The following is a 19,284-nucleotide window of genomic DNA, read 5'->3' as shown; positions in this document are numbered from 1 at the left end:
CATTGCTTCACATTTAGACAATTCCTAGGAACAGGAGAGCATCAAGGGGGAAGAGGCATGGGCGGGGAATGAAACTGAGGAAAGAGAACCGGGAAAGACAGGAAAATGACAGGTGAGCAGAGGTGAACTGCAGAGGTGGGCATCTGAAAGCAACTGATGAGATGTCACCCCCAATGCTATCTGTGTCTTTCACAACTCCATCCAAGGAGGAGAAGAGAATTAGAAAACCAAGCTCAGGACCTTGTTACGTAGCTGTTTTATTCTAACAAGGTGTGCTTCATTTAAATATAATGCTGTTTGCTCTGTGCAAAACCGAAACTGATACATTTGTAAAGGTTTCTTTGTACTGTTTCTAATCTATAATTTAACAGATTTGTTCCACCAGAACAAACATTTGCTGAATGTCATGGAAATGGTTTTGAAAAGTATAATGTCAGCAAGATCGCCTCGGAACACAACAGTTGAAAAAGGCAGCACCTGTATGCAGAAATACACAGACCCGCCCACAAAATGGGCAACGTCTCAGAGACAGCGCCGCAGCCACGCAGGTATTCTTTCAGACACTTTCCTTTTTTTTTTTTTCCTGTCCTTAAGACATGCCCTCAAACTCTCCTCATATTCTGCACAAGCAAGGGGCATTAATCACCCAAGTCTACATGCCCATTTGTCCAGAATTGTTGCCTATGAGCCATTCTTTGAATAAGTTATACTCCTGACCTTTCTGATCAATAAGATGAACGATAAAGGCAAAAGCTTGTGGTTTACAGCTTCGTAGAAGTTGCCATCTCCTCTGAGTAGTTAAAATAAATAATTCCTTTAGTGCTAGTCATTGCCTCCTGCAAGCGATATCTGTGTGTGTGTGCGTGAGAGCAAGATGTAATGTGTCTTCTTACCTTTGATGTTTGGTCTTGTTTGGGCGCTGCTCTTTTGACAAGCTTTCAAAAGCCCCCTACTATGAATGTTGAATTAAGTACCCTTATGAATATGCATGAACATAAACCTCATATACTCATTTTGGTGGCTACTCACTGTGCTGGGTTGCCCTGGAAGCCATTCCAAATGGTTTTGATTTTGCGTCTGAGATTCCTAATGGTGGTAATTATCTGCTGCAGCCATGCAGTACCAAATATGATGCGTGTTAGAGATACTTTAAAAAATAATAATAAAAACGACTGAAGATGCTAATTCCCACATTTTAGTTCCTACAGGGCAATTAGCCTCAAGTAATGATGTTTATATTTATATGCAAATGTTTCAGGAAAAATGAATCTTAACAGAGACTTCATATCAATACCATTGGGAGACAAGAGAATTCCATCTGTCTGTAGAAAATGCCTGCCATTAGCTCTACATGTAGCCTATTTCTGTAATAGAAACTATTTAATCTTAAGTAATTCATTCTTCATTTTGTGTTATTTTCCCTTCCTTCTGTTCTTTTATTAAGACTCTTAACTAATGTACAGTATGTGTTGCCCCTCAGGGCTGACACAAAGGTGCCCGGCCACATTTTCTTCTGAGCATCGTCTGTCGTTTGAATTATTACCTCACATCCTAGCCATTCCTCATTTTGGGATAATAATTGAGGAACCAAAGCAGGCTTCTTGAGGAACACTTACTTGTTAATATCCTCTGTTTTAGGGATTGCTACAACATGAAAAGATGGAAATACAATGAAGAAGCAAAGTTCTGCATTATAGCTGGAGATTTTGACTAGCTCCTGGCTTGTCCATGTGGCAAGTGAAACTTATAGACTTTCCACGAACTCCCTGCTTAATTGGAGTTAGGAAGCAAGCTCAGTCTAGAGCCAGCTTCATAAGGCAACACGCTTTCTACTCCAAGACAATCTCTTAATACACAGGATCTTCTAATAACGGATCATTTTTTCCTGTTCTCCCTTTGTTTCCACCAGACATTTTAAACCATCAATCGGTAATTCAGTTACTGAGCTAAAGTCACTGGATAGACTGCTTGCTTAGCTTAGGTATGTTTTTCTGCCGAGGAATAAAGTGATACCCATTATTTCATTTAGGAAGTATTATTTGTCACATGTTTTAAAGACCAGTCAGGAAGAGTTTTGTTTTAGGTATCAGAAACAGAGTCTCTAAATCCACGACTACAGAGAACATAATTGTTAACCAAGTCGAGAACTCTAGAGGTCTACCCAATATTGTAAAAGCACTTAAGATTTCAAATTTTGTTTAGAATAATAACAAGAGAAAAAAATGCAAAGAGCAGTATCACAAGAAAACTGTGTCATATTTAGAGCACATTTATAGTAGAAATTTCTCTAAGAATAGTAACTTGTAAAGGCACGGTTAGAATTTGGTAAATCTACTAAACCAAGTTCAGGTGTATGTTAAGTACCCACAACTTTCTACAGTAAAAGGTGCACCCATTTGACATCTGTGTATACATTTTTCCCCTTTAACCTAGGGTAAACAAGTAAGGAAGCCACCCCAGAATTTCTAAACAAGAACTAAAATGACACAAATGAACAAAATATTTCAAAACACAGAAGCTCATTGTCACTTACAGTCAAAATCTGGAATGAAGGAGTCTGGGAAAGGGCGAAATTCAGCATCCTGCCAGTGGAAAATCTCATTAGAATCTCTTGAGATTTATCTGTCACTCTGACAGGATAATTTGATTTTAAATTCCATCACCGCTAGCCCTAATTTTTAAAATTAGATTGCAAAAAAAAAAAAAAAAGTGACTTCTTTTTCTCCCATATAATGAATAATAGGATACTATGAATCAAAATCAAGGTTGCCATTAATCAGAAATTACAGGGAAAAGATCTGAAAAATTTTAGGGTTTGAGGGAAGCAGAAAAAGTTCCCTCCCTCACTCTCCCACCCCTCGTGGAACCAGAGTAAAGATCAGTTAAAAGAGATTCTTTATGAAGTTTAATTCGGAGCATCAGAAGTTTCTTATCAGTGTAGAATTTCAAGACTTTCCTAAGCCGTCTGGTTTCCTTCAATAGAGCAACACTTACTCAGCCCCACGCTGAGCCCATTTAGTGCAGTATTATCATAATTCATTTCTCAATGAGAGTTTTTCAGGCTGCAGACAAAACATGGTAAAATGTCATAAACACAGCCTTACTTTCAGGTGTTACAGTCGGTACCTACAGCCATATAAATCTTATAAAAATCCAATCTCTTCTCTTCCCCTTTTTCAATAAAGGGGCAAATAAACAATTTAATGCCAGTGATGGATGCAAGTAATGCCACTTTCAGAAGCTGATCTACTTGAAGATCACTGCCTGCTTTTCCAGCTGTATTTCTGTAAAGCACCTTGGAATCCAGGTTTTCTCAGGCCCACAGTGATAATCAAACTTCCATCTTGACCAAAATGGAACAGAATGCCATATCTTGAGAATTGCTTTTTTTTTTTTTTTACATTTTCAGATAACACACTTTATACACTTTCCAAATATTAACATTTCTAAAGAATGAAGACTTAATGTCAACCTGCTAGTTAGGGAATCGGGTTCGTGAAAAGTGAGCAGAAGTTTTTCATACAAAGTAAGAGAAGTCGGAGGTGACTCTCTTACAGCCTCTTCATAATTTAGCAGAACCAGCTCTGATTGGCTCACCTTCCAACAGAGTTCTCCCTGGTAACACACACTTTCTCTTTAGGGAGCTGTGTTTCTCATGCCCGGGACCTGTCACTCTTTTAAGTCCCATTTCCAAGTTCCTCCCTGCCACATGTCTGCTTCTAGGTAAACGAATTAAGAGACAAACTATCTTCTGTCACTTATTAAAACATCACTGTGCCTCCCTAGGAAACAGACCATGTAAGAAACAGCCTCTCCCTTAATTGAAACTTAGAACCAAATGCTTCATACAATTTAGTATTTTTACATTTTGAGACATCCTGGTTCTACTTTCTGAGACATCAAAATACTAAAAAAAATTAGCGTATTCACATTTTTCAAACGGGATCACACTTTCTACTTGGTAACACAGGCAGATAAAGTCCTTTGATAAAGTTTTTTAATATTTAATATGTATGTGCATTCATAGCATTCATTTCTATATATACATATGTATATATGCACGTGCATATGTGTCTGTATTGTATCTCAAATCTCAGAGTCACTAGCTCCACCACTGAACTGTGAATTCAGGAAATTTGAATCAGAAACGTGAATTCACTTTACTCCCATTTATCAAGGAAACTCCAACAGTAATTATTTTAAATGATAGCTTTGTATATTGTTCAGATTTTAGAAGCTTAAGGAAAGCACTTACCTTACAAAGGTGAGATTTCTCTCCCATACGTGTGATCTCTCAGGACACCTTCCTGATTCTTCCTAAGTGGTGTGGCTTTAATAGCAGCTTCCCACCTGTTGCAAAATTAGAATTGGGATTTTTTTTTTAATACAGAAAAATAACCACTTTGTTCAAGTTTTATATTCGTGTAATCAATAAACTTGTAAAAAATGTCAATACATACACACAGGATTGGATTTGGGGTGTTAAATCATCCACCATGAACTTATATTTTTTTCTGGACAACTTTCTAGAAAATACGGCAACTGTCATACATAATAAAACACAAATGATGGAAAAGTGATATGAAAAAATTGCATTGAGATAGATACTCTTAAGGGCCCTCATCAGAGATGTTCAGCTCTTGTTTTCAGGAAAAAACTCCTCAAAGATTTCACCTTCACCCTGAACGTAGCTGTGACAAGCCGGTCAAGGTCCACCGAATCCAATTAGAGCAGTTTTCTGGGAAAGGAATTGTGATTCTTGACAATATTAGGGCAAAATACTGCAAGCTGTTTTAACTTCAAGGAGGGCAGTGGTAGCTACACTCATCTTTAGTCTGTGGCTTAAAACTGTGTCGGCAAGCCGTGGCAGAAACAGAGTATTTGTCAAGCTTTACTGGATCCAGCCATTGGTTGTTCTGCCCTGGAAGGCTGTCGTTTGTTTATATTCTGTTGCATAAAATCAGGAGAATGTTTAGGGGCTAGAAAAATTGACAGCAGTGGACAGAGAAGTCAAGGTTGTCTGTCCTAAGTGAATAGAGGGCTGATGTTCTGTGAATCTTATAGGAAAGGACTCACAAGATTTACCAGGTCCTGAGAGTTACCAGTTCTTCTTCACTCTGTCAGCTCTTCAATAACCCCTGACAAATCCATCTCCTGAAAGTCTCCTTGTGTGTCCGTCCTATTACACATCTCCTGCCATTTCCCCCATTATCTGACTGTGCACCACGGCAAAATCCTTCTGAGTAGTCACCGTTACCCAGTTCACTCTGCACTCGGTCAGAAGCTTCTTCCTCAAACACACATATGAACGTGCCGACCTATGACTTATTTCACACCCATAGTTCTTATTCTGAGACCCTCAAGGAAAAATCAATTATCCTTCATGATCTGACTTTTGCCTCTTTTGAAGATTCATCTTTTGAATGCCTCTACCCTTTCCCAGTTTATTTTGAGCTCCAGCAATACCAAGTTTTATGGCGTCTACAAACTCATACTGCAACGACGGTTCGTTCTGCCTATTAAACCACCTAGAAAAGTTCCATTTGTTCTTCTAAGACCTGCTTTGAGATGTTACCTTCTCAGACACCTTCCCCTGCTTTGCCTCCTGACAGCGTAAGCACCCTTTCCTCCAAGGTGCCTCTATAGCTGGTGCTTAGCGTACTCGTCTGGTTACACGTCTAGAGTGTCCCCTTGAACGTGAGTCTTTTGGTCTAAGTCCCGTATATCATTCATCTTCAGTTCTGAAGTGCTGAGCACAGTGCCTGATCTATCAAGGAAATGCATCTCGAATTGAGTCCAAAGACCTTTTCTTTTTCCTTTTTCATATATTAATGAAGATAAAAAGGTCTCAAGTCAATACTGAGCATCCCCAGTGCTTAAAGATCTTTTGAACTCTAATTCAAATGGAGGGTAGTAGATGGCTGATGAGAACCTAGTGTTTTGATTCTGCAATTACACCCAGTATGTTTCCAGGTGATGGATTCTATTGCCTTACCTTCATCATACTGGAGTCCCCCCCAAAATGCTCAGATTAATCTCCAAAGAGAGATTTGTGTTCTCTAAAATGCCTTAAAAAAGTTATTGGAGTATAGTCCTCAGTTTTACCTGAATTCCTGCCATTCAACAGATAATTTGTCAAGGATGCACACGGCCTAATGGACTATGATTAACTGACTGCCATGGATGATACTTTTAGCAATTCCTGGGGCATTGAAGGAAAAAGGAGAAAGAAAAGGAAGCGAGAAAAAAAGACTGCTTTATTCCTGAACATCCAATGGCCACCCATCTGTACGTAGGTAAGCTCAATGAATACATTTCGTTCTCCCTGGATTTAATCTCCACAGGTACTGCTGGATAGATATTTGTTCCCATCAGGTTAATATTTTCACAGCTAATATTTGGTAAATAAAATCAATGCAACATCTGTGCTGGGTTTTGTTTGTCTTCGTTGAAGGAGGCCGGATGGGATGGAGTGAATCACATAATTACACCAGTCCCTTCGCCTGCTCTCCCATGCTGGACATGAAGCTGTAGTATCAATATAAACCGCGTCTGATCAACATGCAGGAGGAATGCAAAGGCACTCGCAGGTTTTTCTAATGCTCTTTTCTACCTTTCGAAATTGAGTGGCTTCCTCTAATCCTCCTGGAACTTCACACCTCACACCCCTTCAAAGCCCAGTGCTCACACGTGGTAGCATCAGAGGAGAGATTATTAAAGACCCCCATCGGAACTGTGGCCTATTCATTTTCTGTGTAAACCGTGGGGTTCCTGTGCAGACAGGGATGTGCCAACACAAACCCAGACAGCTGCTGCACTAAAGCTGCTCCGAGTGCAGGTGGGGAAACAGCTTGTGATATTAACAAGACTAGATCCTTCTCGTGGCTTTCTATAGCCTTTATTTAAAATACAGAAAAATGCTTTCAAAGACTTATTTATAACTGTATCAAGCACAGATTGCACCAACATTATGCTGCAATGAGCACAAGTGTTATTCATACTGATATTAAGTATTTTTCTTTTTGGAAATAGCCAAAAAGAAAAAAAGAATGTTTCCTGGGGATGATTTCACATAGGAGCTACTAAAACCCTATCAGCAAAGCTAACGTGGGTGAAAATAGCTCTTGCAAAATTTCTCAAAAATCATGAAAACAAATAAACAAAAAGATTCGGTGTAAACAGTGAAATTGAGACATAAGAAACAAAAAGTTTTAGACAAAGGTTTTACAGATACCACAGCTGTCACATGCTTTTTTTTTCTCCTTCATATAAAGATCATAATTAAATTAAATGAAATATTCCACATCACTATATACATATATTTTAACTTCTTTTTTTAACTCAATAACCCTTAGCAGAGTTCTTGATATTAAACATATTCATTTTTTCCCCTGAAGTTTTATTAATTTCCTACTGTGTGTCACAGTTAAGTATTAGGACCCACATAAAAATGTCCAAGCTATGTCATTGGCTTTAAGGAACACACACCTCTTTGGGAAAACACAAACGTTCATTAAGTGTCAATGAGAATTAAAAGTGGCAATAATAATAGTTATGGGCCAAAAAATGCAGACTTAGCCATGTAATAGGTATGTAATTTTCAGAAATTTACTTAAAGTCTCTGGCCTCAGTTTACTTATCTTTAAAATGAAGATCAAAATACAGTCTATCTTAAGGGCTTTCCTGAGAAATAAAGGAGCACTTAAAAATGATCAGCCATATAGTAAACACTCAGGAAATAGGAGTTGTTATGATCCTATAGTAATTTATATAAGTTGGGGTTATCTGGGAAAGACACTGACTATGGAACTACACAGAATAAAATGATTTTTTTGCACTCAGAGCACTGGAAATATTTGATGTAATAATAAGGGGAGAGAAGACATCTCAGGTCGAGGGACAATATTGAGCAAAGTTATGAAACTATGAATAAGCAAAAGATGTGTTTTATAAAGTGACAGAGTCATAGGAGATATATTTGAAAGGGAGGAATGAATATATAGAAAATCTGGATGCTACACTGGTAAATGGTTATCAAAGAGAGACATAAATGGATAGAATGAAGGACAAAATTCAGAAGACTTCCTCTAGCATTTTTACTCAATCATTTTCACCCTTGAGTCATTTTCAGATTATTTTTTTTAAGTTTCAAATTTCTGCTGAAGTTATGATTTTATTTGACTTTCCAGTGATATTCACTCCCAGCTCAAAACTGTAAGTTGCCCACCTTGCTCCACTGTATGCACACATTCACATTGTGTAAGTCAGGTGAATTTCCATAATATTCCCATTTTCCTACAACTTGCCCTTTATTCCTTTTTCTTAAAAAATGCATTTTAAATTTTGGTCATTCCAAGCATCTCAAATGTCTATGTTAGCATAATCGTACACACGCACACATACCCTCTCTCTCTCTCAGGTTTAACTTCGAAGGGAACTTTGATTTACTGTTGGGTATTTACTGGTTTTACAGTCTTGGGCAACCATTTATTCGCTTTGAGTGTCAGTTTTCTCAGTTACAGAAAAACTAGAAATAATGCCTGCTTTATCAGCAAGGAACAATGAAGGTAACAGGAAACAGACCAAAGCCATGAAGTTAGTATGAAATATGAAATAGATATTGCTATTATTTTATTATTCTTAATATTATGCTTTTAGAACAATCTTCAGAAAAAATCTTTCAATGTATCCATAGTAGTCAAAATGATTGCTGAAATGTTTTTTAAATGGAGAGCAAAGCCAATCGAAGTCATATCCTTACAGAAAACTCATCTCACCATCAGGAAACATTAACACAGTCTACTCTTACAAATAAAGGAGAAACGATTGTTTCAATACATATTTCGGGGTTTTTTTGTTTCAATATTGGAGCCAAGTATTTTCAAGGTGAAAAAGCTAACTTAAAAATTACAGTGGGATTATATTAATAAAATTTAAAATTGGGTTAAATAATTCAAAATTTAAAAATTTTGAATGAGAGAAAATTAAAAAAAAATCTAGAATTGGAATTATCAATGTTTATCCTTTATTACATGTGTTTTTATCAAATAATCATCTGACTGTAAATATTAGAATTAAAAATAAAGCTTTTGACTTTTGATTTTAGACCCCCATATTATCATGTCCCTTATGCAAAATCATATTATTTTTTACAGTATAAGACCCAACACATATTATGTAGATAGCGATAAACTTAAATAGAGATAATTACGCTGTTTTCTAGAAATGAAATATTAAGAGGTGAACTGCTTGCCTAGAGAATAAATAAAATACTCTTCGGATAATAAAACCAAAAAATACTTTAAAACAGGCTTAGGTCTTCTAATTTTTTTTGCAAACAATAAAGCGAAAAGACAGAACAGGTTTTATTATTTTCCACTGAGAGGAATAAAGTGCTCAGAAGTTTTTTTTTTTTCCCCAAATAGTGAAATAATTTCACATAAAATATTTAAGGAAGATATGCTTGACTTGAAAAATACAAGGAAACTGGAATGCTATAAAATTTTAAAAAATATTAAAATATTTGCTAAAGTTTTGGGTATTCCTGAATATCACAAACTTCTGGAAACATATACAAGGAAATATTGTAGTAACTGAATTAGAGTAATTAGGCACCAAATTTATGTATTTTCCACTTTCCTCTAGCATATGAATTTATACCATGTGCATTACAACAGTAATAAAATTACTTTACCATGTGGCATTGCATAAGGAAATAGAACAATGAAAAGGTACTATCCAATTGTTAAAGATTGCAAAAATTGCTAATATTGCATGCTCTTTGTTTAAAGATTTCTATTTGTCTAAATTGACATAGCCTTTAAAATGCACTTATATTTTGAACTAGCATTCTAAATCTATTAATTTCATGACTGGATATACTCAAATATATAAATACATATGATAAGGATGTTCAAGACTGTTTACAGACTTATTGTTTAAAATGACCAACAATTTAGAAGACATTCAAACGCCAATCAGTAAAAAAATGTGTTAAAAATTTCCAACTACAAAAAATGCCATAAAACAGGTAAATTAATCCCACATCCAAGATGTACGGTTAAGAAAAAAGAAAGTTACAGAGATGTATAACTATTTATTAGTAATTATTTAAACATATATGAATATATGTTATTATAAATAACAGAAAATTCCACACTAAACCAAATTGTGAACACATTATCTCTCAAAAATGAGATTATGTAGGACTTTATTTCCTAGATTATTTATTTTGTATTGCTGACTCTTTTCTGAGAAGGTAAAAAGAAAGGTTAAACAAAGCCTCCTTCAAATAGTTTTGCATCTGTAATTACTCTAATACCCTAGATTTTGCTTCATTCATTCCAGACCATGCATAGAGTACTTGGGGGAAAATGATTAATTTGTTTACAGAAATCACTTCATTTGTCTTCCCAAAGAATTAGGAGGAAAGTACATAACAAATGTTTAACGTTTTGCCTGTGGGTTTAGACCTAAAAATAATAAATAAGGAAGAAGAATGAAAATAATGAAATTACTGTCTAGGAGGGTGCTATACTTAATCTCTTAGAAAAGGGAGAACAGATAGTGAATGATGCTAAAACAGTTAACAAACAGACCCTCGCCCCCACAATCCCTGCTCTGCCTTTCCCTTTTCAGCATCTAAGTAACCTAATATAAAATGTAAGAATCGTATTACATATCAGATTAATGCAGAACATGACAGGAAGTGCAGACAAGTGGCTGTTTTAGAAATGAATAGAGTTCATGAAGTATTTAATAAGTATTGATCCTGATTCACCAGGGGGTAAGCTACTCTCTGCTACTAAGCTAAGCGCTTCTGAAAGCTGCATCCACTGTGGGGTCAGCGGTTCAACTAATTGCCAGTCATGAGCTATTGGCTCAACACCCTTCATGAAATCAAGGCAGGGCTTCTCCCCAGTTCTCCCTCCCTGGCTACGGACTCCATTTGGGAATTGAAAGGATTCTGTTTTTGAATACAGGACGTGGGTGGGAGGTCATCGTTGACAGCGGCTGAATGACGGTGTGGAAAATAAACCTCTCATTTGCTGTGGCCATCAACAGGGAAAATTGGAGGGTATTTTCTGCAGCTGTTTTAAAACCCTCAAAAAACCACTTAAGTCATTTCATAAAGTTCGATTTCCTCCTGGATTTTTTTTTTCTTTTCTTTTCTTTCTCTCATCTCTCCTTTCTTTTTCTATCTTTCTCTCCATCCCTCTCTCTCTCTCTCATTATTTCCAGTTTTTATTACAGCATCACAGAAACTAGCAAGAGTCTACAAGAAAGATCTTAGGGACAACGCTACTTCTTTTGCTGAATTTTTAAACTGTGTGCTTATAAGTCAGTCTCTTTGGACCTTACTTTTCCATCTGGGCTTTGAAGCTTATCAGACTCAAAAGCTGCCTGAGCAGGAAATGAACGGGAAAGGGTGATTTAATATCTCATGCTTCAGAATGTTTCATAAAAGAATTAGCTAATGTATTAGCAGCTTTATAGCCTAACTCTTCGTTCCCTCTCTCCTTCATCCTGGGCTTCCAGACTGGCACATCTAACAGAAAACTTGAAACTCGGAAACCATTTTTAAATTGAAGAGAGTAAAATACCTTTTTTTTTTTTTTAATGCTATAGATAATGCAAGTACTGCCTGGAAGCAGTCCTTAGTCTTGAAAAAGCCTTGTCTTTGTTTCATCATGTGAAACGAAACCAATGTGCTTCCCAGATCAGAAGAAACACTCTTAACCCCTGTGGTTTCATGTATTTAGTATCTGTATGGAATATTCTCCTAAAACTTGATACTTTATTAACCTAGCTGGATGGTATAGAAATTATTTTTTAAGTAAAACCTATATTAATATGGGAGAGTTTAAATGTAACAACAGGATGAACTATCTTATGGCCATTACTTCAGCTGAGGGAGTTCGAATTCAGGTTAATCTGCCTAATGTCTCAAAGGCGGATGGGTCACAGTCCCAATCATCCTCTCCATTTTTGATGTGGTCAAGATGAGGAATAGAAACCACCTGGTGTTTTCAAGGAGCAGATCCAGAAAAGGAGCTCCTGTTTCTCAGTCGCCGCCCAGTGTTCTCTGTGCCTGAAATGAATACTGAACACCAAACTACGTTGCTTCATTTCAAGTTTGCAATGGAGCTGACAAATTATATACTGATAAAGAATCTTAAGTTCTGAAATGTATTTAAACAATGATATCGTCCACATTATGCCTTTTTTTGTCTTTTATTTGGGGTTGTGATTTCCTTTGAAAGCAGTCCCCTCCCTAGGTATGGCTTAGCAGCTAAAATGGGAGTGCTCTCAGAGGGTCAGTTTGCATTTCACTGTGAATATTGTTTATTTGTATATTAACATGTTCCTAATGATGTGTATAAAAATGTTTTGAACTATAATTTTTTTTAAATGTGCATATCTTTATAGATTTTCCCTCTAGTTCTGGCTAACAGAATTCTTTTACCCTCACTCAGGCATCAGTCATCCCTTCAAAAGCCCGATGAAAATTCTGGTAAATTTTCAAAAATTATGCATTGATGAAAAACATTGAAAACAAGTCAGAAATTGAATCCAGTTGCCACAGGCAGACATTGTGTAAGCAAGCTAATAGAATACTCTCCTTGCATTTATGTACAACTAGTGTTTCCACAAAAACCCCCAAAGGTATTTTTCAGCAATGTAGCAAATATATTTTAAGTATATATAGTTATATTAAATACATTTAATATATATTGGATAATAAGAAGGGAAATTATCAAACACTATTTTTCACAAAAAGGCACTGAATTTATCCTCTAAAAATAAAGGCTGCGAAGAACTAGCACAAATATTGGCATTTCTATCTGCAAAATGAAGTTTAAAAAAATCAGAATTTTCTCTATGACAGAAAATTTAAAATTCAGAAACAAGCAGAAAGGAGAACAAAGAAAGGAGTGTATACAACTGATCAGGGACAACTTATTTCTTGTCAGATAAAATACATCTATACTCCACACCAAGTAAGAAAAATAATTTTTGACGGATTTAAAACTTCTCATGGTAATTATTAGGTAATGAAAACTGAATAGGGGCTGAGAAGAGAAAATGAGAAAAGGGTTCAGGAACCCAGGCGGCAGAGGTGTTTTTGCTATAACATCATCAAAGATCCAGGGAAGGGATGTATCTATTTGGCTCCCTAACTTTGAAGCTCTTGGTGAGACAGAGACCAAAGCATGGGTGTAACAGCGGATTTGAGCTGCGATAAGGAGCCAACTGCATATGAACTTCTGACAGGCACTTAGCACAGGTCGCTTTGAGGCTGCTTATCAGAGAGATGATGCCTAGCCCTAAGTAATGGAGGGAGGTTAAACTGCCCTGAACAGAGGGCAATTTAAATGTATTTATACCAAGTATTTTCCATTTTGCTAAGACATCCAAGAGAGTTTCCAAAAACTCCAGATTATAAAGCGTTTTTCCAAAAGTTTTCCCTTAAATAATTACTGTCTTCTTCTTTGCAACTCTCTCTAAAATCTTATATTAAAAGGGCATAATATCAATTTTTATGTTTTGAACAACAAAACACAATGCCCAAGATGAGACATTGGCCTAAAATGATGCCAATAAGTGAAAAATTTTGATACATTTAGGGGTCATCCGATAGAACTGGTTTAAAGAAAAAGATCCAGATATATTTAATGTAGAGTTGGTAATTTTTTTTTTATAAAGACGTGACCTCACCATTGCAAGGCTAGATACTGGTATTAATAATTTTTCGGGCAAGATGTATCAATGTGTAATATATTAACTGGCTACACTTAAATATTTGGGGATCATGAAAATAAACATCCAGGACAAAGTAAGCAAACAAAGGAACAAACAAATGAACAACTAACACTGGTCCATATATTTTGCAAATGAATATTGTGGCTCATAATAAAATTCCCAGGAGTAGCAACCTATGTAGATTAAAATGTACATCTATCATAAAGACCTTGGACAGCAGTGAAAATGAGATGCTTAGGAACTACCTAGATGGAAAAAAAATGTGGCTTTAGTGATAATAAAAGACAGTAACAGCAAAGATATAAGTCAAATTTTTGAACTATTACTTGAAGCAATGGATGATTAAAACTCAGTATTTTCCTATTGATCTATTATATTTGATAACACTGTTGAATGTGTATCATTCCATGCGCATCTTCATTTAATAAATTGATATTTTAAGTGGAGCTTTGACTTTACTTTACTTTAGCTACATTCCCAAGAGTTCCTGTGTTCTAGTTGACGAGCACCCAAAATCAAACAGTGAGAATCCAGGATAAAGTAAATCAGTATTTTTTGGATACTTGAGAACATTACATCTTTCTACAATTTGAGATGAGAAAAGGTAATCCAAAGATAATACACATCAGAAAATTGTGTGTAAAAATTAAATTACAGTATAATAAATAACCAGAGCTGATTGCAAGGGTAAACAGGAGGCTTCAGGTTTCGGTGCTATTTCAATTCCTGATTTGGCTGCAGGTTACACAGATGTCTTTCCTTTGGGAAAGCACTTAAAGCTGTGTTGTTGCGATTTGTGCATATCTCAGTATTATGTGTCATCCAATAATAGGGGACCAAGAGGATGGCTTTTCTGAAAATGATAATACTGATATTAATATTGCTATATAATAATAGCAACATTAATAAAATTTTTAAAAAGAAAAAGGAGATTCAATGGAAAATTAAAATGATATAACAGTAAATCAAGAATATCTATATTATAAACTTGTAACTTGATAACTATGATATTAAGACCTCCTTGAAAAAAATAAGTAAACGAAATACTCCCAGAATAGAGTATTTTTTGGAAGACCACAATACTGGATATTTTATAACCTTTGAAAGTGAAAAATTCTACAAATTAAACAGCAATGAATATTATTTATAATTTTCAAGTCAGAAAAAAAATGTTAATTGTGCCCAATGTTGGCTAAGTTGGTTTGAGGGCAGTAGGCAATATGCTCCCATGATGAATTCAGAATGAACTGCTTGAATACCACTGGAGAATTTTTCAACAAAACATTCATAGCTTTTTACCAGTATTCCTAGACCTTACCAGTATTCCTTTTTCTTGTGAAAATATTTCAAAACATGTGGCTATCTTTACTAACATACTTAGTCTAGCACCCTGAAGTTTGTCAACCGTAAATTTCAAAAATGGAAAAGTATTTTAAGATATGTCAACTAGATAATGTAATAGGAAACTATTAATACTATAAACACTATATAATGTTATGTAAAATTATGTATATGCAAAGTTTTATATTATATGCACCAAGATGATAAATAAAAATTATCTACTTTATGAAAGTATGGGAGGATGGAACATTTAATTCCTTAATAGATTTGCAACAGTGTTGGTATAACATGAAATTTGCCAACATAACTTTAAAGAAACTTTTTATATAAATTTACAAACAAAATGGAAAACCTATTTTTTAGTATTTGTATTTGGGTTTGGGTTTTTTTTTTTTAAATACAGTATTTGATTCTGTGCATTTTTAGCAGCTATTTATCACTTAACAATATGTCTGGAAAGTATCTCCATTTCATGCATATATAAATACATATGTGTGTATGAGTATACATTTTTTTGTTTGTTTTAACCACAACAAAAGTATCCCGCAATGCAGATTTAGTACTAATCATTTGTTCAGTAAAATGGTTAGGCTCACTAGAATTTTTTTAAATTCCTATTGCAAAACAAAGCTATAATGAAAGTCTTTGTTCACGACTCTTTATGAACAAATGCTTTCTAGGCTGGAAACCAAGAGTTACATTGTATGATTATCAACAGTTTTAATACTGAGTTAACGTACATTGCACTTTGGGAAAGCACTTAAAGGCAGCCCTCCTTTGAATAAAAAGAGAATTTACATCCAACAAATTCATTGAAATGAATGTGTGTATATATATGTGTGTGTGTATATGTATAAATATATACAATCTGATGGATAAATTAAAATCTCACTGTTTTAATTTGCACTTCTGATTATGTATAAGATTACATATGTGTATTTTATGCAAATTTATCAATGATAGCTATTCTATGGGTTTAGAAATCATTTTTTCCTGCTAAAATATACATAACATCAAATTTACCATTTTAGCATTTTTAAGTATACAGTTCAGCAGTGTTAAGTACATTCACATTATTGGCAATCGTCACCACCATGTGTCTTTTTCAACTTCCCACACTGAAACCTGTACCCATTAATCTAGAACTGTCCTTTCCCCACCACTACCCCTCCAGCCCCTGAGAACCATCATCCTACTTTCTCTATGAATTTGATTACTCTAGATACCTGAGTAGGAAAAACCTACAGTACTTCTGTGTTCTCACACCGCTACCAAACTCACAGCACTCTGACACCAGCCATTGATTACCCCCCCACTAAGTGATTCTCTGCAACACCAGCTGAGGATCCTACAACTTAACCTACTTCTGACACGGTCTGCCTGGAGGTAACATCTAACCCCACAAGTTAAGGATTCAGTCCTACAAGACTGCTCCTACCCCACTTCAGATGCCAATTGCAAGTCCAAGTTGTCACCTAGGCTTCTGATCTATTAGCTGTGAAGCTGGGGTTGCCATGACCACCTCCTCAGATTCAATTAATTTGCTAGAACAGAATTCAGGGCAACATTTCCATTTACCAGTTTATGAAAGGATTTGATAAAGGATACAGATGAACATCCAGGTGGAAGAGATGCACTGAGCAAGGTATTAGGGAAGGGGCATGGTCCCTCCATGCCCTGTGTCCTCTCTGGGTGCACCACTCTCCCAGTACCTCCATGTGCTCAGCCACCCTAAAGCTCTCGGAAATCCAGCCTTTGGTGAATTTCATGTCGGCTTCATCAGGAAGGCATAATCAATTACTAACTCCATTTCCAGGCCCTCTTCCCTCTCTAGAAAATGGGTAGAGGGGCTGAAAATTCCAAGCTTCTTTCTGGTGACCAGCCCCAGTATAGCAACCAACCCAGAGTCACCACGGTAGAACAAAAGACACTCCTATCACCCAAGAAATTCAAAAGGATTTAGGAGCTCAGTGTCACCCTTTTTAGAATCTCTGCACCAGAAAATGGGGAAAGAGACCAATATGTGTATTTTCTATTATTTCACAATATCTCATCTAAATGGAACCATACAATATTTATCTTTAAATATTTTGCTTACTTCACTTAACATTATGTTTTAAAGATTCATCCAAGTTGTAGTATGTGTCAGAATTTTCTTCCCTTTTTGGGGCTAAATTATATTCCATCATATGTATATATTTTGCTTACCCATTAATCTGTTGATAAGACACTTGGGTTGTTTTCTTCTTTTAACTACTGTGAATAATACTGCTATGAACACGGTGTAAAGTATCTGTTCAAGTCTCTGCTTTCAGCTCTTTGAGGGTATGTACTCAGAAACAGAATTTCTGGAACACCTGGCAATGCTCTATTTTTTGAGGAGCTTCCAAGCCATTTTCCACAGTGGTGATGCCATTTTACATTTCCCCCAGCACTGCACAGGGATTCCAATTTCTCCACATCCTAATCAAGCCTTGCTATCTTTTTTTAAACTTGTTATTTGTTTTGCTTCTGTTTTTTAACAAATGTGTCTTGTTTTTTATAACAGCCACCCAAAATAGGTGTGATAGTGTTCTTTAATGCATATAAGGTTTTAATTTTTAACCCCACTAAGTTTTCCTTTTGTTGACTGTGTTTTTGGTTTCACATCCAAGAAATCATTACCAAATCCAATGTCATGAAGTTTCTCTCTTACATTTTCTTCTAAGAGTTTGTAGTTTTCACTCTTTAGATCGTTGACCATTTTGACTGAATTTTTATAAGGTAAGGGTCCACCCTTCACTCTTTTTCACGTGGACACCCAGTTTTCCCAGTGCCATTTGTTGAAAAATCATCCTTTCCACATGGAATGGTCTTGGTGCCCTTGTTGAAAATCATTTGACCACATATATGAGGGCATATTACTAGGCACCCTACTTTATTCCAGAACTCTACATATCTGCCTTTATGCCCGTACCATATTGTTTTGATTACTGCAGCTTTGTACTTCAGTTTGGACATCAGGAAGTGTGAGACTTCCAACATTATTGTTTTTGAAAATTACTTTACATCTCATATTCCATTTATGTGCATTATTATAAAATTCCTGGAGTCTTAAACCCTCTACTTTTTAACACAGTGATTTGAACAGAGCTGATTCTTTATAAGTCACTGTCAAGGGTCTGGCTAACTTACTAGATTTCCTCCCGAATTTAATTTCAAAATTGATTCTTAATTCCACCTCCCTATTTCCCATATTACATTCTTTAATTAAATGTCTTAATTTTATCTTTTACATTTCACAAATTTTTTCAGCTATCTGATAGCACCAATTGTGTTATTTTGTGATGTAAAATTTTTTTTTTTTTAAAAAGACACGGATATTGTGAGTTAAGGCTCATTTGTTACACCTGTATTTAATGTATCATCATCTGTGGGGTAAGTTCAATCGAGTATTTATAATGATACTAGGAAAAAATTAAGGCTGAAAAAAATAGAACATTAAGTTACAAAGTTAAAATCCCCAGCAGGGAGGAGTTAAAATATATAAGGCAAGGAACAAGAGAGTATTTTTAGCTGAGTTTTAAAGAGAGTTAATGGGATGGAGACTACTGGAAGGCTGCTCTAGATGGCAGATGGACGATGGCAAGAGCTACTGAGCCGTCCTGATACGGTCCTGGCTGTGACATTAGTTGAAGGAGCTGGGACTGGAGGAGAAGCTGCGAAAGAGTAGTGATACCAGAGTTTGACGTGGTTTCAAAAGTGCGTCTGTGAAAGTTACATAAAATTCTATCATGCTATCAATAAAAAGCAAAGCCCTCCTGATACGTCCCCATGTGGAGAACAATTAACCAAAAGGGGGATATTTTATACAGTGTGTCAGAAGTGATAAAATATATTAACAGCTGACCTCACTGTGTGCTTACTGTGTTTGAGGGGCAGGACCAATGACTCTCTACGTATTTCCTTCTCAGCTAGGAAACGGTAGAGGTGGATGGACACCCAGGTCTGCCTCTGTCCAAAGACACTGCTCCTGGCCTTTCTGCTCCGTCACCTCCCTCAGCTGTTTGCTGCCATTGCAACAAAGAAAACAGCAAGAACTCGTTTCTTTTATCTGTATTTTTCAAGTTTTTCTTATTTTTTTTTTCTATTTTTAAAGTTAATAGGAACAGATTGCTCCTACCGGTCTCAGGAGTCTAC

General features: G+C 35.9%; 1 long non-coding RNA gene across 1 annotated transcript in view; it reads right to left on the bottom strand.

The window, feature by feature from the left end:
• LOC116148444 (uncharacterized) overlaps positions 1-19,284 on the bottom strand; it is a 1,308,953-nt gene that overhangs the window by 885,314 nt on the left and 404,355 nt on the right. Inside the window, exon 5 of the long non-coding RNA XR_004131959.2 lies at positions 4,256-4,350. This is a non-coding gene — a long non-coding RNA (uncharacterized LOC116148444). The remainder of the gene's footprint in view (positions 1-4,255; positions 4,351-19,284) is intronic.

This window comes from Camelus dromedarius, chromosome 27, assembly GCF_036321535.1.
Source record: "Camelus dromedarius isolate mCamDro1 chromosome 27, mCamDro1.pat, whole genome shotgun sequence".
Classification (NCBI taxonomy): domain Eukaryota; kingdom Metazoa; phylum Chordata; class Mammalia; order Artiodactyla; family Camelidae; genus Camelus; species Camelus dromedarius.
This window is presented reverse-complemented; position numbering and strand designations above follow the sequence as displayed.